At 36.9% G+C, this 21,518-nt stretch overlaps 1 protein-coding gene and 1 non-coding gene across 2 annotated transcripts in view; one reads left to right on the forward strand and one right to left on the reverse strand.

Moving 5' to 3' along the window:
- The window catches only part of KCNH5 (potassium voltage-gated channel subfamily H member 5), a 342,803-nt gene that overhangs the window by 315,637 nt on the left and 5,648 nt on the right, over nucleotides 1–21,518 (reverse strand). The gene's annotated exons all lie outside the window — the stretch shown is intronic.
- Nucleotides 1,915–2,033, forward strand: LOC120603931 (5S ribosomal RNA). Its single transcript, XR_005653234.1, has one exon. It is a non-coding gene; the product is annotated as a 5S ribosomal RNA (ribosomal RNA).

The raw sequence follows: 21,518 nt of genomic DNA on the forward strand, positions 1-21,518 counted from the left end.
GCACTTTACATAGATTTTTATGATAGCACATATCAACCTGAGTTATATTGAAATTATTGGTTCATGTACTAACTTCTTCATAGAACAAGAACTTAATAAAGGCACAGGATACCCTCCCTATCACCAATACCTATAATTGTAAATATGAAAAAATAAACAAAATAATTTTAAAGGATTTAGAGTAAACTACAAAGCCAAATAAACCATTTGTTAAGACCCTGTTAATTCATTTGTATGTCTTGGGGCATTGATTTTTTTTTCTTTTTTATGTACTTTGTTTAAAATATTATTTTTCATTCAGAAAAAGTACTGAAATGGGAAATTTTTCTATAATCAAATGAACATATTTCCTCATAGAAGTAAAAATAATTTAAGTGTATACTCACATATGTCACTACTTGCAGAATGTATTTCAGTGCCAAAAATTTCACTGGCATAAAACTACTGGCAATTATGGTGAGAAAAGGATGTTGCCTTGAAGAACACTGTAAACAGTAAAGCCATCCAAAAATAAAATCAAAATCCTAAAAACTGTTCTTTTATGTAAATTCCCATCACTTTTCTGATAAAACATTCTTATTGCTTATAGCTGTAAAAACATAAATGTTTTCTTTTTAACAATAAAATCTCTCCTCCCAGAAAAAGAAATAAATAACTACTGAGTTTATGTCTGGGCTCTGACACATACTGATTTGGAAATCTTGGACAAGTCCATTAATTTCACAAAACCTCAGTTTCCTTATCAATAAATATTAAAGAGAGTAACAATAATATAATTTGACAAAGTTAAATATGAAGATTAAATGTGACTGGGTATACAAAAGTGATTTCTAAACGGCAAAGTCCTAGCTCACCATTATTACGACTGTTAATATGATTCCTACCAGGCAGATTGCTTTCAAAGACTGACTCAGTTCCAGTATTAATTCGGTTCTCATATCCCTATGTCTCTATTACTGGAGCTGACTCTGGAATATGAAAGTTTCAGGATAGTGCTATCTTGAAAGTGGAGAAGAAAATATAGCATGCATAAACAAAATGTACAAATATATTAGTATTTGGGGGTACGCTGTATTTGCATTGAACATGTTAATGATCTTAAAAAACAAAGCCATAGGAAGCTAATGCTCCAAGTCTTACCCTCAGCCACCAAACAGTACAGAATAAGAGTCAGCAAATATTTTCTGTAAAGTACCAGATAGTAAGTATTTTAGGCTTTGGAAGACATATGGTCTCCATCACATCTACTCAACTCAGATGTTATGATATAAAAACTATAAGCTGGAAACATTATCAGTGAAAATCTGGAGGTAACTCCTCCAAGGGAGGTTATTACCTACATTAACTCAAGGTCTACCGCAACAGAACTTGTGCATACCCTATATGACACTGTCTGCCTTCAGGTGACATATCATATAATCTAGAAAGACATACAATTTTATTTCTCTCTGTAAATTTGCATCTACAAAATCCTTGCATCCTGGTCAGATAGTCTATTTCCCAGGCAATGTAGTAAGAATGTGGTTTGGAGAGCCACTCAACAGAGTTTAAATCCCAGCTTTCCCACTTAATAACTTTATGACTTAAAGGGGGTTTGTCAAGTCCTTTAACCTTAATTCCTCATTTGTTAAATGAGATAAATGACAAGCATCTTTGCAGGGCTGCTTGAAAGTGGAAGGAGATTGCGTATCTAAAGCACTGAGGATGACACACAGTTCCTTTTCTTCATGCTATTTCCAATTTCGAAAAACATTTCAAAACTCATCTGCTACTAGAAAGTAAAATGAATTCCCATCTTTTATTTCTCCTTTTGTCCGAATCAGTATGATCATAGGAAGAACCACTAATGTTTCTAAAATTCTTATCATACATTAATATAAATAATCACATTTTATCTACATTTAAAAATCTCTTGTCTACGGCCATACCACCCTGAACAAGCCAGATCCCGTCTGATCTCGGAAGCTAAGCAGGGTTGGGCCTGGTTAGTACTTGGATGGGAGACCACCTAGGAAGACCAGGTGCTGTAGGTGTAAAAAATAAAAAATAAGGGACTGTAAGCTGACAAGGTCCTTGCAATCTGTGAGGTCAACCAAGGGTTGTTTCGCCAAAAAAAAATTTTTAAATAAATAAATAAATATCTCTTTTAACAATGAACCTGAGAAACATTTTGGATACCTGTTTTTAAAACAAAGAGATTCACAAAAACATCCAAACATTAACTTCGAGCACACAAAGTATCAAAAAGTTTCAGAAATCATGTGTATTTTCCCTTGTAAAACATGAATATCCTTTAAATTTGTTAAAAACCACAAGTCAACTTTGTTTTCTTTTTAGATGTACAATTCTTTAAAATTGTGAATCTTTCCATTCTACTAGACATCAGACCAAAAATCTCCTGAGAATTCTCATCACCAAACTAGAAATAGCTGAGAAAAAAAACTCTTGACACTGAAGGAACAGTAATATATGGATATCATAACCAATCAGTTATAATTGCCCAGCCATTCTCTCACTTGCCTCTCAGATCACTGTTTTGGCAAATAGAAGGTTCTGGAGTCCGAATGCCTATGCTCAAATCCCAGCTCTTCAACTAGTAGTCTGAATAATCTTGGATGAGTTTAGTAACCTTCTTTCTCTATGTTTCAGCTTCCTCGTCTACAAAATGGGGCTAAGCTCAGTATTATCTCACAGCAAGGCCTATTGTGAGGATTAAATATGTGTCTCCATTTGGGTTCTCCCAAAAGCAGAGCCTGAGACAAGACTCCTTTGTTTAGGAGGTGCTCCCAGGGAGCAAGGGAGAGGGAGGCAAAGGAGGGAGAAACACCTGGCTAGCTAAAAATACACTGTTGACAGGTTTCTCCTCTAGCAACTAGGGTTCAATCCTGCAAGTGGCCTTCCGAGGTAAATAGAGAACGGCCCTCAAATTTGTGACTCTAAAGGATGGGAAGCTTCGGCCATTTATCCACTAACTCCCATTTCTCACTTGTTGAGGTTCACTCCTGGGAGCTTTAACTTCTCATAGCCTCACTGGCTTGTTCACTGAGACTTCCCCAGCTTCAGAGGAAGCCCTGAGGCAGGAAAGTTGAGGCATGTCCTTGAAATGAGGTGATGGCAACAAGCACAGAACTTCCTACCATAGTTGCACTAAAATCAAGCTGATGTAGGCAATATGGCAAGGGTTCAGAAATCATCTGGTACAATGTCTGAAACACTAAGCAAAGTGTATGGAAAAATAGGAATTGCTTAATAAATCACAGTTCTTATTATTAATTTTATCAGAATCTACTCTATGGTGTAGAAAGATAAACAACATTCATCCTTTGGGTCCTCAATACTGAATAATAATGACACATACTTAGGTAGAAAATGCAAGCAAGAGTGTAAGTAACAGAAGGGCACAAAAAAAAAAATGAGCTCAGTTAGGATTTCACAGGGTTCTAGATACCTGAAAGATATTGTGGTGGAGATATCTAACAGACAAGAACTTAGGTCTAGAACTCAGGAGAGAATGGCTGAGAGCTAGAGATAGAGACTTGTGAACCACCAGCATTTACATTAGAGTTCAAATACCGATGTATAATTTGAAGGAAGACAAAATGAATGGAGAAAAGAAGGCTAAGAGTAGGAAGGACCTCAGGCCACAGTAGTTATTTAAGGGACCATGAAAGGAAGGTGACGTTGGAAAGCATACGAAAATTAATCCAGCCAGGCACACAGAAGACAAAGAGAGTGGTGTCATGGAAACCAGAGCAGAGAGGAAAAGTCTCCAGGAGGGAGTACTCAACAGGGTCAAATTCAGCCAAGACCAACATAAAAACAACTGGAAAAATGCTCATTACATGAATATTTTAAAAAGATGTATTTGTTTTTAATGAAATATGATTTTAGTTGGAAAAAAGAGAAACAATTTAAAAACTGAGGTACAGGGGAATCTATCAAATACAATTTAATAGGTTCTTTTATTGAGCGCCTATAGTATACCAGGAGCATAACTGAGACTGATTATCCAAACTTCGCATAAAACTAACAATTGAATATTTTTTAAACTTTTCTTATCTTTCTCTGTCCTTGAAAAGTGGGTTGTGAACATCTGATAATATGAAATTGGCTTCAAGCTGTAATTCCATTTGTATTACTTGATCAGCAAGCATTCCTGACTGCACGAGCTCCACCAGAATGCAAAATATGTCATCTGAACAACAAAAGCTATGCAAGCCAACCTAATTATTAATACGCCTACAGGTTTTTCCAAACATATGCTTAAATATCTTCTTCGTTCTAGGATTTGATAGTCTTGTATTACAAAACAAAAAAAACCTTACTTGTTTCATTGCCATAATAACCAACTGTCTTTTAGCTTTGTGGTTCGAAGACACTGGCCACTAGGTGGAGAAAGATACTCAGTGACCTGCTAGGCAAAGGCATGAACTGAATTTTTAGTTCCCCAGATGCACTCAGTGACTTCTCTAGACAGTAGGCTGGATTCAGTTCTGAACAAAAGAAATCTCTATGAATAGTGATGTCAAATATTCCACGCACTTAGGGTCATTCCTCTTTTCCCTGGAATCTATGCACTCACTTTCCAAGAATGAGTGCCCTGCCCTTTTGATCAAGATAACCCTCAGAATTTGAATTAACAAGTCATTGTTCTGCCCTCTGCTTTTAGCCTTCTACAGCTCCTGGTAACACAGCTCTCTAGCTACATCAGTGGAATAGGGGAGATTATGCCCCTGTGTCTCCTCCTCCAGTCTGTCTTGCCCTCAAAAAACATAAAGGACCAACAATACTCTCCGGAAATATTTGTATTTTAACTAGAGACCTCAGAAGGACAGATCTTCAGGATCTAAAGGAATAAAACTCCTGAGGGTGAAATTTGAAAACTATGACTGCCACACCCATAACCTACCCTAAGATTTGTCTTGATTCTGGAATCATAGTAAATTTCTCATTATCTCTGAATAACTTATGTAAATAGTATTTTATAAAGAAATCTGTTCCTCCAGCCAAAAGGCATTTTTATTCAAGTAAACTAAAAATATTAACTCTATTAAATGCCTTTTGCTATATTCTTTATCTCTCAGACTTTTTAAATAATTTTTTTTAATTTTCCAACTACAGTTGACATACAATATCATATTAGTTTCAGGTATTCAACTTCGTGATTCGACATTTATGTAACTTATGAAGTGATCACCCCAATAAGTCTAGTACCCACCTGATACCATGCATAATTATTACAATATTATTGACTATATTCCCTATGCTGTACTTTACATCTCAGTGACTGTTTTTATAACTGGCAATTTGAACATTTTAATCTCTCACCTTTTTCACCCATTTCACCTCAATGCCCCTCCCATCTGGCAACCATCAAAATGTTCTCTGATTTTGTTTCTGCTTTATTTATTCATTTATTTTGAGCTTTAGATTTCACAGTAAGTGAAATCATATGGTATTTATCTTTCTCTGTCTGACTTATTTCACTTAGCATAATATCCTCTAGGTCCATCCATGTTGTTGTAAATGGCAAGATTTCATTCTTTTCTATGACTAATATTCCATCATATATATGTACCACTTATTCTTTATCCAATCATCTATTCATGGGAACTTAGATTGTTTCTCTCTCTTTATTATTGTAAATAATATTGCAATGAACATAGAAATGCATGTCTTTTCAAATTAGTGTTTTGTATTTCTTTGGATAAATACCCAGAGGTGGAATTTCTGGGTCCTTCTTTGTCTCTTGTTATAGCCATTGTTTTAAAGTCTGTATTGTCTATTTTGTTTGATATAAGTATTGCTACCCCAGCTTTTTTATTTGCATTTGCATGAAATATATTTTTCCATCCTTTTACTTTCAGTCTGTGTATGTTTTTCAATTAAAGTGGGTCTCATATAGGCAGCATATGTATGAATCTTATTTTCTTATCCATTCAGCTACTCTGTCTTCAATTGGAGCATTTAATCCATTTACATTTAAAGTAATTATTGATAGGTATGTAGTTATTGCCATTTTACTATTCATATTTATATTCATTTTTTTCTTTCTTCTTAAAGAAGTCCCTTTAACATTTCTTATAATACTGATTTGGAGATTAACTCCTTCAGCTTTTTCTTGTCTGGGAATCTTTTTCTTGGCCCTTCAATTCTAAATGATAGCTTTGCTGGGTAATCTTGGTTGTAGATCCTTGTTTTTCATCACTTTGAGTATTTCATGCCAATCGCTTCTGGCCTGCAAAGTTTCTTTTGAGAAATAAGCTGACAATCTTATGGAAGCTTCCTTGTAGGTAACTAATTGCTTTTCTCTTGCTTTTAAAATTTTCTGTCTTTAATCTTTGGCATTTTAATTATGTGTCTGGGTGTGGGCCTCTTTGGGTTCATCTTGTTTGAGACTCTGTGCGCTTCCTGGGCTTGTATGTTTATTTCCTTTGCCAGTTTAGGGAAGTTTTCCATCATTATTTCTTCCAAATAGGTTTTTAATTCTTTGCTCTCTCTCTTCTCCTTCTGGTACTCCTATGATACAAATGTTTGTACACTTAATGTCCCAGAGGCCCCTTAAACTACTCTCATTTTCCTGGATTTTTATTTCTTGTTGCTGTTCTGATTGGGTGTTTTCTGCTACTTTGTCCTGAAATCACTGATTCAATCCTCTGCTTCATCTAAACTACTAGGGTTTTGTTGTTGTTGTTGTTGTTGTTTTCCAATTACAGTTGACATTCAACAATATTTTATATTAGTTTCAGGGGTATAACACAATAGCAAGACATTTATATAATTTACAAAGCTATCTCCCTGATTAGTCTAGTACCCACCTGGCACAATACAGTTATTAAATTATTGACTATATTCCCTATGCTGTACTTTACATCTCTGTGATTATTCTGTAACTACCAATTTGTACTTCTGGATCCCTTCATCTTTTTTACTCAGCTCCCCAACCCCCTTTCCATCTGGCAATCACCAGTTTGGTCTCTATGTCTATTAGTCTGTTTCTGATTTTTTGTTCATTTATTTTGCTCTTTAGATTCCACATATACGTGAGATCAGATAGTATTTGTCTTTCTCTGATTTATTTCACTTAACATAATACCCTCTAGGTCCATCCATGTTATCACAAATGGGGAGATTTCATCCCTTTTTTTTGGTCAAGTAATAGTATACAGTATATAGGTACCACTTCTTTATCCAATTGCCTATTGATAGGCACTTGGGCTGCTTTCATATCTTGGCTATTATACATAACACTGCAATGAACATAGGGGTGTATATATCTTTTTGAATTAGTGTTTTGGACTTCTTCAATAAATACCCAGAAGTGCAATTGCTGAATCAGAAAGTAGTTCTATTTTTAATTTTTTGAGGAACCTTCATGCTCTTTTCCATAGTGGTTGGACCAATTTTTAATCTCACCAGAAGTGCATGAGGGTTTCCTTTTCTCCACATTCTTACCAACACTTGTTTTTTGATTTATTGATGATGCCATTCTGACAGGTGTGAGATGATATTTCATTAGGTTTTAATTTGCATTTCTATGATGATTAGTGGCATTGAGTATCCTTTCATATGTCTATTGGCAATCTGTATGTTCTCTTTGGAGAAATGTCTATTCAGGTCCTCTGCCCATTTTTATTTGTATTGTTTCTTTGGTGGTGTTTAATTGTATGAGTTCTTTATAAATTTTGAATATTAACCCCTCATCAGGTGTATCATTGGTGAATATTTTCTCCCATTCAGTAGACTGTCTTTTTCATCTATTATTGATTCTCTCTAATGTATTCTTCATTTCAATTACTATATTCTTCATTTCTGACTAGTTTTTTCTATCTCTATTTTTATGTTTCGTATCTCTTCGCTAAAGTTTTCACTGAGTTCATCTACTCTTCCCCTAATCTTATTAAGCATCATTATAACCAGTGTTTTGTGCCTGGTAGATGGCTTGTCTCCATTTTACTTAGTTCTTTTTCTGGAGTTTTGTTCTGCTCTTTCATTTGGGATATGTTTCTTTGTCTCCTCATTTTGGCTGACTCCTTGTGTTTGTTTCTATGTATCAGGTAGAGCTGCTACATCTCCTGGTCTTGGCAGAGTGGCCCTATGTAGGAGGTATCCCACGGGACTCAGGGGTACAGTCTTCCTGGTCACCTGAGCCAGGTGCTTCAGGTGTGTTTCTTGTGTGGGTTGTATGTGAGCCTTGATTGCTGTTCGAATGTCAATGAGAGGGACTGACCCTCAGGCTGATTCGTTATAAAGACTGGCCATGACTACGGTGGAAGAATTGTTGTGTAGGAGTTAACCCCACTGAGCAGGATTCAGTTTAGTGGGGCTCTGCCAAGTCTGCCCTTTGGGCATGCCTTTTGTGAAGGTACTTAGGTGGTACTCTGGTGTGGTCTGAAGCTGGCCAGCAGGTGTATTCGTTCTGGGCCTCTTGGGAGGGGCTCTGGTGCAGACCAAGGTAAGCCAATGTCTGTGCTCTGCAGATGGTTGTCCCTTGTGCTGGGCTTGGAGATGCCTGTGAGAGGATAAGCTGCAAACCAAGGTTGAATACCACTAATGCCAGGCTTGGAGCTACTTAGCAAGAGGTATGGGGCATGCTGAGGCCAGATGCTGCTTATTTGGGGTTTGTGAACCTTTGAGAAATTTTAGGAAAGTCCACAGTATGAGCCAAGACAGCCTGTTTGTACGGAGAAGCCTCTGAAAGTGGTTTGGATAGACCCAAAAGTTGGGTGAGGTCTCAGAAAATCACCAGGTGGGGCGAAGAGTGTTAGCCAGGTTGATGGAAACTCAGACTTGATGACCTTCCTGCATCTGTAGGCTGGGTGTAGGGAGGGATCAACAAAGGTAGAATGGCATCTGCCAAGACTTCTGTCTAGGAGAAAGTTTTCCCTCCAGCCCTCACCCAGACAATTCAGTTCTTCCATAAACCCCCAGTGCTTTTCCAACTACTGCCCCAGCCCAGGAGCTCAAAGCAGTGAGTCTGTCAACAAGTCTATGCATAGGCCTTTTAAGAGGAGTATCTGGGACTCCGGCGGCCCTCTGTCTCACTTAGCCACAATCCCTGCTAGTTTTCACAGCCAGAGTTATGAAGATTTCTCTTCCTAGCACTGGAACCCTGGATTAGGGAGCCTTGTGTTGGGCTGAGACCCCTCACTCCTCAGGAGGGACTTCTGCAGCCAAGCTATGCCTCCCATTTCTTAACCACCACACCATGAGTGTAGAGCCTGCCTACTCCTTGTCTCTGTTCTTCCTACCAGTCTCAAGGTGGCTTCTTCTGTATATCCTTTATTATAGAACTTCTGTTCAGCTAGACTTCAGGCAATTCTCAATGATGGTTGTTCTGTAGTTTAGTTGTAATTTTGATGTGGTTGTGGGAGGAGGCAAGCATAGAATTTACCTACTCCGCCAACTTGACCAGCAGTCTCAGACTTTAAATTATAGCACAATTTTTGTTCTTTTTCTTTCTAATGTTTTTGTCTGAATAGACATCTCTCTTATTTTTAATAATAATCACTTTCACAAATAACCTTAAATATACACTTTTAACTTTCTCTTTAAACAAAGTTATTCATTATTTTCTCATCCTTCATCTAAGCAAGTAAGCATGTCCAAATATGTGAGTTATTTACTGGAAAATATTTTCCCACTTTCCAACTGATCACTGTTGGCAGAGACAAACAACAAGAAGTTATAACTGCATCATAGATATGATTTTCTACTCGCCCAAGAATATTCCATCATCTGTCATTCTAAACCTTATATAAAATTTAAAAATGTTAAGAGAGTAAATCTTAAAGAGTTCTCATCGCAAGAAATAAAACTTTTTTTCTTGCATCTATATGAGATGATGGATGTTAACTAATCTTGTGGTAATCATTTTGCAAGACATTTAGTCAAGTCATTATGCTATATACCTTAACCTTATAACCTTATAAAAAAAAATTAAAAGATGAAAGTGGGGTAGTGGACAGTCAAAGATAAAGAGGAAGATAAATCTAGAAAGGAAACTCAGTGAGAAAAATGAGTGAAGTAAAGGTTGAATGCAAAAATATCTGATAGGGTCCTGGAGGTTTGCATCTGAAGAAATTGTTATTGGTTTTTACCACAGACCTGTCCCTTTCTAACCTTAGGTCTTTTCATATTTGATTCTTTACTCTTTTCATCTCCATATTCACTGTTTTCCTTGATGTTTTAGATCTTGTGAAGATACCAATAAATCTAAAGATAACCATTAACTTGATTATTTCAAGGAGAAATCACTATAATTAATTTAGTGATTAACTACTGACTTTTTAACTTTTATAATTAACATAGTTGATCTGAAAATTGTCATATCAAATCTTTTACTCTGTTAGATTAAAAGCCCTATGCACATGTACAAACTCCATGCACACAGAGGATCACGAAAAGTTACAGTGGAGACTCTAGGAAAATTTAATCCTAGTCTTGTCATTCGAATGACAGGCACCAAAGCCTGGAGAGGAAAAGTACCTCTCCACATCTCATAAAACTGGTTCATGGATTCAAATCTTAATGCAGTGCTCCTCACTCCTAGTCCAGGGCTTGTCTCACATTATGATTTTCCTGAAATAAAAACAAGGTTAACCTACACTGTGTGTGTTTGTTACTCACAGAGAAGAGCAACAAACACTCTGATTTCTACCAGAAAAAACAGAATAATGGTCTGTGTAATCCAGATGTATCTGACAATTGAGGCTTATCACATGAGGGCTTAGGAGGGCCATTAGCCCAAGCCTCAAATTTATACTTTTCACCTTATCTCCAAATAAGCTTAAACATTCTGTTATAGAAAGACAGAAACAGACTGAAAGACATTCTCCACACAACTTTAAACTTGGGTCCCTTCCGGACCACTCTGTAGGGCACCAGGACTATATGAATAACACATTCATATTGCACGATGCTTTGTGTATATGGATGCGCTCAAGTGTGCATGTGTTAACAGCATTGCTTTGTTAAATTTCAACAACTGTTAAATTTCATCATGCAAATTATATATCTACTTTTGTATTTCATATCTTCACATGTCAAAAGATTCAAAAATGAAAGTGTTCTGACCTCTTTGGACATCTTAGAAACTGCTGACAGGAACACCAGGTAAGCTTTGTGGTAAAATAAAAAATTCCTCCAAAATACAGACACTATTCATAAACCCTCTTCTGGACATTTTATTTGGAGCTTTGTAATACCATATCACGTAATAACAGGATTCCACGCAATCCTAACAATACTGACATAGGTACAATCATACCCAGTTCACAGATGAAAAAAGTTCAAGCACATACAACGAGTTAAGTGTTTGAGCCAGGACTAGAGAAAATCCAGTCCTGGCTGACACCCTCTGGATCACCACCTCCCAAAGTTGTTAAATTTCCACAAAGCAACCCTAATGCCTCAGGAATATCACCGAAAGGTCTTCAACTCCTACTTAGAAATATCACTCACATATTAAGCTCTCCTCATTAGCCTGTACTGCCCTTAGTAACATGCAGAAAGTGAGGCACTCCAGCCTGTCCTGGAGAGGTGAGCAGTTATGTGAAGGTCTGAGTCTGTACTCTACACTCCAAGTTTACTGTTAGTGATATGAGGACTGACTGATACTTGAGCTACCCATGACCCTGCATTCTTTCCCTGACCTTTAGTCTTAACTCATTTCTAACACTAGCCATTTTTTTTTTTGGTCTCTGTTTTACATTATAATCAATTGAACTGGTACAGTTATAGTTCGTTCTTCAGCTTTTCTTCCCAGTTCCAAAAAATACCCAAATCCTGTTTGCTTTTCTCTCCATGACCCTAAAGGACAATGTTTTTGTCCAATATTCTCTCAACGCCCATGACATGACAAACTACAAAAGGCTAAAGTTATGTGAGTTGATAGCCCAGGATAGGGGCCAGGTTAAAACAGAAAAATGGGAAACACTGTCCTCAACACTTACCTCTACCTGTTCCCTGTATAGGTCTCTTCTGTTCTGCTCTCCCTAGACCTCTCATGCCCACCTGCTATTCCAGATTCCTATAGTTAGAAAAAATAATGATGTTACTAACTAATGGCCATAAGTATTTGTGACTGACTGGTAATTGTCCCTCACCCTTCCAGAAAACTCCTGGAGGGGTGATGCCTTTGGTAGAAATTCAGACACTGTGCACCTAGTAGAGAAATATTTTTTAGCAAGGAGTATTCATTATAATGTATAAGTGGTTCTTTGCTCACATAAAGTTGTCCCCTCCTAGAGTTAAGTGCTACTTCTCAGAGGATAGCCAAGTATGTGCCCTCTTCCCTGAGGCAGCCTAGGAAAGAACAGACATTGATCCAGACCTACCCTAGGGAAAGAACCAGACCTCAAGGACAAGTTCAGCCCAAGAAACAGAATACAATATCCAGAGAATTTAAGGCAATAGAGAAAGGAAGTGGTCCAAGCAGCTGACTTCCAGAACATAACACGGATTGGCAGGAACATCCAGAGAGGCAAGTGGAATAGGAAGAGATTCACCCTAGAGCAGATCACATTCTGACATCCAGGCAAAATAGGGTCATTGGAGAAACTAGAAGCAGCAGCCAGACTGAGGAGCAGGAGTACTGCTTGAGTCTCTGGCATGCAGATGGCCAGACCAAGACTGTTCTTTTGCTCTAAAGGGACCAAGATACCAGGCATGTATCTGAAATACCAATTTGGCTCAGAAAATAAGACAAGAATCTATATCTTAGGTACAAGTGGAGATCCTGGGTCTCGGGGCAAAACCTCCCTGAAAAGAATGGAGAAACAAATTCAGGGCCAGACCTGATACTTTGACCCCTGGACAGAGTCCTACAAACTCCCTGGTTTGCAGTCAGGATGGAGTCATCCTGTAGACTTGGATGCTGTTAGCCCAGCAACTGAGAGAGCAGTGGTTCCAGTTTGAAGGTCTGAGATGGGGTCAGGTTGAGCGATAAGCCTGTATAACACTTTACGAACACTAACTTAGGAAAAGAGTTCCCATCTAAACAGAGGCAAACCAGTGGGCACAGTACTTGGCAAGTGGACAGCATCTTTGCATTAGTTATAAAAAGATGTCCCTCCCAGTTGAACACAGATCTGTGCAGGGCACAGCCTAGTGTGTGGAACACAGGCAAGAGTCTAGCCTTCTTCTAATTCCTCAATCAGCCACCGTTGGGCAATAAACAACCTGTTTGACTATACCCAGCAGAACTGGAAAGAATAGTGGCTTAACAGTAGGAGAAGGCTTATTCTGGAGAGGTCTAGAATCGGGGGCATGGAAGGGTCTTCTTTCTCTCCTCTAAGGTATAACTAAGGCTCCTCCTCATGTCCTATGGATATAAAAAGTAGAATCAAGCAGCTGTGTCAGCAGCTGATCAACAGACACTTTTCTTCCCAGAAAGGACATTTCAGTATGAATTCAAGCTAAGAAATCTGAGAAACTACAAAATAAATGTCTTGGCAAAAATGTATATTTCGTGACTTTCTTTTCATTGTCAAGTTATGTTTCTTCTTTGTTTTTTCCAGACCTTCTTAGCAGAGTTTTCATTACCTATGACCAAATAGAAGATAATTTGGACAGATGCACCATTCAGAGGCCAAGTTTTGCAGCAATATTTTTTTCTAGGAGTAACATCTGGCTCTGTGGCTCCGCTCCCCTTGGAGACTCAGCGGCTGTGGACGTGGCTGGCTGCTTGGCTAGCTTCGCAGCTGTAGAGCTATATTCTATGTTGCTTCTAGCATAAGCTGCTGCTGGACAACATCTGACTTCATCCTTCTACATCTTCCCCTGCTCTCTTTACATGAGGCAGACCCCAAAGGAGTCAGGGAAAGATTCTGTATGGTGTTAGCGCTCTGGCCGTAGGCCCTCAGGAGCCACTGGAAGTGAGACCTGGCTGTGTGGGGACCGCCATTCTGTACCATGTTATGATTTAGGAAAGAGGTTAATCCTTTTCGTCAGGCAGGATCTAGGGGTGAATGAAGTGAGTTTCTGTTCACAAGGGAGATAAAGTGAAAAGTCTTTTTGGAGAGCAAGGACTTTTCTGTCAGTGAAGCCTGAAGATAAAGAATGAGGAGGGGGATCTATAAAGATATTTAGAAAAGAGGGCAACAGTCCCTAAGCATTCCAGAGATACCTTTCAGTTGGAAGGATTCCAGTCTGGTAATGTTTTGAAAATGTTTTCATTTTCCAAATGATACATATTCATTAAAGAAACTATAGAAAAGAGAAGAAAAAATAATATCTACCTTGGGAGAACCATATTTCTACCATCTAAACTCAGCCCATTTGGGGTATGTCCTTCCTACCCTTTTTTTCCCCCATATATGGAATGCTGGGGAGAAGGGCAATTCCCCTGTAGATTTAGTTATACATGATATAATTTTCTATATTCACGTTAAATTTACAAATTTTGCCATGTTAACACTTCTTTACAATTTTTAATGGCTACATCATCAAGCAGTTTTATCAACTTTCTAAATCATTCTAACAATTTAGATAGATTCAGTGGACACAGAGAGATATTTTCAAAGAGGAAACAGAATCGGTAAAAGGAAAAAAAGATAGGATTTAGGCATAGAGAAGGAAGGAAAAGTTGATGTAAACTGCAAGATATATACAATCTGGGAAACTAGCAGGATGGTGATATCAATAGCAGAAATACTGAAGCTGGAAGTAGCCTTCGAGGTTGTCTAGCTCCTTACTACTCAAAGTACGGTTTAACACATACTTTACCTTCTTCTGACAGTCTCTCCACTCAGAGAGTAAATTTATTTTGCAAAATATGCACATTCTTCCAAATCACAAAACTTAATGCCCCCTCATTAATTCTGGCATCCATACTTAACACAGTTAGAATAATTGGAATACAATCATAGTGGCTTAAAAAAAAAAAATTATTGTCTTAAAGTTCTGGAGGTAAGAAGTCCAAACTGGATCTCCCTGGCTCAAACCGAGGTGTCGGCAGGCCTGCGTTCCTTCTGAAGGCTCTAGGGGAGACTCGCTTTCCTAGCCTTTTCCCATTTCTGGGCTGCCCCCTGGGCTGACACCTCGACTTTCGTTGTCACATCTTCTCTGCCTCTGATACTCTTGTCTTCTCCTTTCATTTATAAGGACCCCTATGATTATATTAAGCCCACTCAGATAATCCAGGACAATTTCTCTATCTCAAGATCCATAACTTAAATCACATCTGCAAAGTCTCCTTTGCCACATGTAGTAACATATTCATAGGTTCAGGGAATTCAGAGTATCTTTGGGGGCCACCATTCTTCCTACCACAGCAGGCTCATTACAGTCTTCCTTGACCTGTTCCTAGACTGTTTCTCCATCTATTGCCTTCACCCTATTGCCCATTACCTCCTTCTCATTCTTCCCCCTCATAATACAACCACATAATGATTCCAGTAACACATCAGTCAAACAGGAAGAAGCAAGCAGAATGGGTCAACCCCTGGGCCATGGCTTTTCCACTGGTGCATAACCTTTCTTCTTTTTTTTTCAAACAGAGCTTTTGTCTTAGAGTTTATCTCCTAAAATCCAAAATAGCACATTTCCTGGTTCAGAATGTGCCTACAAAACAATAGAAAGACTATCATTTTTTCCAGGTAACTTTTATAAAGGAAAAAGTTACACTGAAATGGTTTATTATATTGGTACGGACACTGGGAAAGTCAATTAATTTATATCAAAAAGAACTTAAGTTCCAAAAATCTATCCTAAAAATTATGAGGGATGAGCACAAAGATGTGCATTTGCTTATAATGAGTAGAAAACAACCTAAATATTCAAGATTACAGGATTGAGTTAGTATATGTTTGTAGAGTGATAATATTGTAGTATATATTAAGTTCACACAGAAATATAGTGATATCAATTTCCAGAACACTACAACATGATTGATTAATATACATGATGATATCCAGAATTATGTAATAAGATAACCACAGGGCTTTTTTTATTATTATTCTTTTAAGTTTATCTTTGGTTTTCTAATTGTTCCACTATAATATAGATAACTAAGCAATAAAAAAGCATTTAAGTAGGGTTAACTGATAAAACACACGAATATTTAATAATTAAAAATAATAGCAATAATAAACAGCATTTACTTATTTTCAGTTTGTAAGACATATTCTCATGCAAATTCTATGTATGCCTAAAATGATCTGGACACCAGCCAGGAACATTTATATTATTTATAAAAAATAAGTGAGAATCCACATAGCATCAGCAGCAGATACAAGGTCACCCATATCATCTGTTCCTCTCCCCTTACCCTCTCTGCTCTTGTCACACAGGCCTACTGCAGTTCTTTCAACATGCCATGCCTATTGTCATTATAGGGCCTGTATACTGGCTGTTCGCTTTGCCTGGAATACTCTTCCCACGGATCACACAGTGGTTCCTTATCCTTTAAGATTCAGCTCAAGTATTACCTACTCAAAGAAGTCTTCCTTTACTACCTGACCTAAAATATTTCTTCCTCTCCTCCTTCTCCCAGTCACAATTTTCTTCATGGTACATATCTGAAATTAATATAACCATTAAGTTGTTTGTTTATAGTTTGCTTCTTCTCCCACCCCACTCCCTACACATTCTTCACCTCCACTAAAATGTAAAGCATATAAGAGCCAGGCTATTTTTTGCCCTATGTGCCAATTCCTAAAGAATGTCTCATACACAAGATATAGCCAATATACTTTTTTAAAATGAAATAATAACTAGCCCAAGTTAAACTTGAAAAAATTTTATGTTTTATTATAGAACATGGGCTACAAGAGTATTTTTTCTTATTTTTCTTCGTAACATTCAATTCCTTAGTGTGATTCTGGTTTTTCTTTCTTTTTTTAATTGAATTTTCATTACATACATTGAAATGCACAGATAGTAAATGTACACTCTGATGAATTTTGACAATTACATAAGCCCATTTAACCTCAATCAAGATACAAAGTATTTCAGTCACCCTGGAGAGTTTACTTTGCTCCTTCCAGTTATCTCCACAAGGCAATATTTATTCTGATCTCTGTAGGTTAGTTCTCCCTGACTTCAACTAATATAAAAGAAATAATACGGTTCTATGCTCTAGTTGTTTTCACTCAACATTATATCTCTTAGATTTGCTCACACTTGCAATTAGCAATACTTTATTCATTTGCATTGCTATACAGAATTCCACTGTATATTTTTCTGCTTCAATTTTCTATTTTCCTATATATATGGACATGTGGTTTATTCCCAGTTCAAGGGTATTATAAATACAGCTGGTATGAATATTCTTGTGCAAGTCTTTTTGTGAACATATATGTTCCCTTCTCTTGGCTAAATACCGAGGAGCAGAATTATTGAGTCATAAAGTAGTTATATATTTAACTCTATTTAAAAAACTGTCAAATTGTTTTCCCAAAATAGTTGTGCTGTTTTACATTCCCAGTAGCAAAGTATGAAAGTTCAAGTCTTTACACATCCTCATCAACATTTAATGTTGTCAATCTCTTTAATTTTGGCCATTCTGGTAGATGCAATGTGCCATCTCATTGTGGTTTTAAATTTCGTTCTCTCGATAAAAAATAATGTGATGTTGAGAACTTTCATGTGCTGTAATGACTATTCAGATCTTTTGTCCATTTTGTATGATAGATCTATAGATCTTATCATAGGTCTATTTGTCTATCCTTAATTTAATGTCATGTTGTCTTGATTACTGTATCTTTATAGTTAATCTTACAATTAAAATCAGGTAATCTAATTCCTCCAGTTTTGTTCTTTGCTTTTTAAGGACTACTTATAGCTTCTATATCTTGTGTAAGTTTTATGAGTTGTGTCTTTCAAGGAATATGTCCTTTTCAATTACATTGTGAAATATCTTGATATAAAGTTATTTATAATATTCTCCTATATTTTTGTCTAAGATCCATTGTTACATCCAGTCTTTCACTCCTACTATTAAAACTTTGTGGGAGATTTTTTTTTCTTGTCAGTTTTGCTAGGAGTTCATTAATCTTATTAATTCTTTCAAAGATCTGATTTGGGCTTTGTTGATTTTTCTCTATCATTGGTTGTTTTTTCTGATTACTTTTAAGATTTTCTCTTTATCTTTGGTTTATAGTAGCCTAACCCAGATCATATAAATGTAGTTTTATTTGAGTTTTGTTAAGTCTAATGAATTCATGAGTTGAAAATTTTCATCAAATGTGGAAAATTCTTGTCTCCATTTTGTTTCTTCTCTCCTCTTGTATTCCAATTACATCATTATTGTGGACGGCTTAATATTATCCTACGAGTCACTCTTTTGAAATGTTTTTTAACATCTCTGCTTCATTTAGGTAGTTTTTACTAATATGGCTTTCAATTCACTGATCTTCTGCATGTCCAATCAGTTTAACCCCACACTGTTTTTTATTATTTCAGAAATTTTTCAATTTGATCATTTTCATTTGGTTTTTATTTACAATTTCTATTTCTCTCCTAAAATATTCTATCTTTTCATACATTATATCCATCTTTTCCTATAAATTATATTAACATATTTATAATAGACATTTTAATGTTTTTGACTGCTAATTTCAATAACTATGTCATATATGAGTCTGCATCTAATAGCTCTGTTTTTTCTTAGTTATGGATCAAATATTCCTACTTTTTGCATGTCTCAATTTTTTATTGTATTCCAGACTGAATATAATATTTTTGTATTGTTGTGACTTTCTTCCAGAAAGTAAAAATCCTCCTCTATCAGGCAGCTGAATTGAGGAGCTGACATTCAATTAAGAGCTTTATTTAGTTTATATTGACTTGTAATTGGCCCCAAACTCCTACTGCCCTATGTACAACTGCCTTTCTGATCATCAGCACTTGATTTTCTATGAGTCTCAAACATTTCTTCACATCTTATAAGCAGAGATGCCAACTGTTTTCCAGACTGGCAGTTTTCCAGACTATCTTTTCAGGGATGTTTGTCTAGCAAACAGCCTTGGAAGACACAGAAGGCATCTCCACTTAGAACATACAGCAGGTATGTTTATAGCCCCTTATAAAATATTTGGCTTCCCTAATTTCCTTTCCTATAAGAGAACCAACTGCATGTTCAGACATTGTCTGACTCTCTTGCATCACCCTGTGAGAATTAGGCCTTGAGGAACCAATGCTAATATACTGATTCTCTGGCTCCTGCCATGGCTGCAAGTGCTAAACTATCTTTCATCTCTGACCCAGGAGTTTTGTATCTTCTACCAGCATCCATGAAACTGTGGCAGGCTTGTTAGCTTGCAAGTGTGGTAAAATCTCAGACCCTCAGAGTTTTTGACAACCAGTATATAAGCTGGGAAGGGTTTGGAAACTGTAATTACAGCAATTTTTTATTTATTTTTGTATTCAACTCTGGTATAATCCTGGAATGCATTCCCATAAGAATGTGTGAAACAATATGATTACTCTCTGCTTTCCAGCTTTTTGACCACTGTAACTTTCTCAAGAATATTCAAAGATAGTGAGAGAAGGAGAATTTGGGGACCAAGCAATTTGATTTTGTCTTTAGGGCTCTTCCAAATTTCAATCTATCCCACCAGCCCACAGAGTAATCAAAGGCTTGACTAATTTCTCCCCATAGCTGCAGAGGTTTGCAACTCCATCAGCCCAAACCCAGAGCAATGACATGCCCCCAATTATAGAAGCTGCCACACTTCTCTGTTCACCCATGAAAGGAGGATATAGGTCAGTTTTGCTTCTTTTTTTACTTACTTATTTTTACCTAGAATTCAGTTTTTCAAGGTTCCCTGTATTCACCCCTCTTCATTGACCTCGCCCCATATAAAAGAATAATTTTGATTTAATCTGGGTTTTTAGTTGTTACCATGGTGATAAATACTCTTCCTATTCTTTTATATCATAACCAGAAGGAGAAAGTTTTCTACCCTGATTCTGATATATACTCTTGCAATATAGCATATAGAAACTCCAAAGGCATTTCATACACAAACTCAGGGGCTCCATCATTGTTGGATATATGTGTCAAAATTGGGTTGAACCATACAGAACCTTTTGATATAATCAACAAATATTAAACACTAGATAGTATACTTAAGGTCAACTAACAGCTGCTAGCAGCAATACTGCTCACTCAAATCCACAGGAAATTTTACTTTGCCTAAAATTATAAACCTCGTTGACCAAAAAAAGGAGGAAATTTGAAAGTTAGATTTGATAGCATGTGTAAAACGAAGGACAAAAAAGAGCTATATAATTTATTCTAAGAAAAACATCATCATATTAAAAGAGACTTAAAAATGTTGAGCTAGTTTTGAAAATCAATAATTCAGCACAATTGGGATCATCCACCTTCAAGATCTGGGGATTTACCTGTATGATTTAGTAAAACCTCTTTAAAATGCTCCACTATTTCATGAATTTTGTTTTTACTAAGAGTCGAATTGTGTCCTACAAGAACCCACAGATGGGTATATAGAGGTCACATTTCTCACCAGATCAGAGATGACAGCAGAGAAGTACCATGGCTCCTACAAATGTCCCTTCCCACAAAACAGGCAGAGACAAATGTCACCCAGATTTTCAAAATCACAAATTCCAACCATCCACTACCAACCTTTTTGTTAGCACCCACTACTACCTGATTTTATTAGTTAGGAATATTCTCACTACTTCTTCGGTATAAAATTACTTTACTTAAATAAACACTTAGGAGTATCTACCACACGCCTAACATCAATTTGCCTCTAAGGATGTGAGAATCCATGACAGCAGAATGAAAATAGAAAGACCACAGGTCCCATATATCTCTTATATGAATTTCTCACCTGAATCAGAGGATCTCTCAGACTGTACTTTCCCTAGGTGGTCTCCAGACCTAGATTTTGAGATGTACAATTGCCTAGTATTTGTGGTAAAATATTTAGAAAGATAGCCACAACAGTAGCTCCCATCCCCTTAACTCTTTGCAATTAAGAGTTTTCCGCTACTCTCATAAAGCTGTGGAGCTACCCATTAAATGTACACTGGCCCTCTGACTTGATTTTATCAAAAGAATGCAGCAAAAGTGAAGATGTATGGTTTCCAATGCCAGGCTTTCAGAGACCCTATAGCTTCTATTTCCATGCTCCTAGAACACTCCTTGTTGGAATGCTTCCTTGAAAATACAATGCTAAAAGGAAGTCTAAGCAAATCAAGTGGAGAAGCCACAAGAAAAATCAAGGTGCTCCACTTGCAGCTCCGGGTGAACCCATCTGCCAGCTGAATGTAGGTAGCCACACGAGTGACTCCAGGCAATGGACTAACTGCTCGGCCAACTCACAGAATCATAAAAAGTAACTACATTTTGGGATGATTGTTATACAGCAATGAAAAGTGAAACAATATTTCAAGGTAATATTTAAAAAACAAGACTGTCTGGGTTTGAATCCCATTTACTCTTCCACTTACTAGCTGTGTGACCTGGTCCAACCTCTCTGTGGAGCTAGATATCCACTCTTTCTTACATAGTAATACAGTTTTAACTGGATACACAACTG

The sequence above is a fragment of the Pteropus medius genome, unplaced genomic scaffold (genome assembly GCF_902729225.1).
Source record: "Pteropus medius unplaced genomic scaffold, Ma_sr-lr_union100, whole genome shotgun sequence".
In the NCBI taxonomy this organism is placed as follows: Eukaryota; Metazoa; Chordata; class Mammalia; order Chiroptera; family Pteropodidae; genus Pteropus; species Pteropus medius.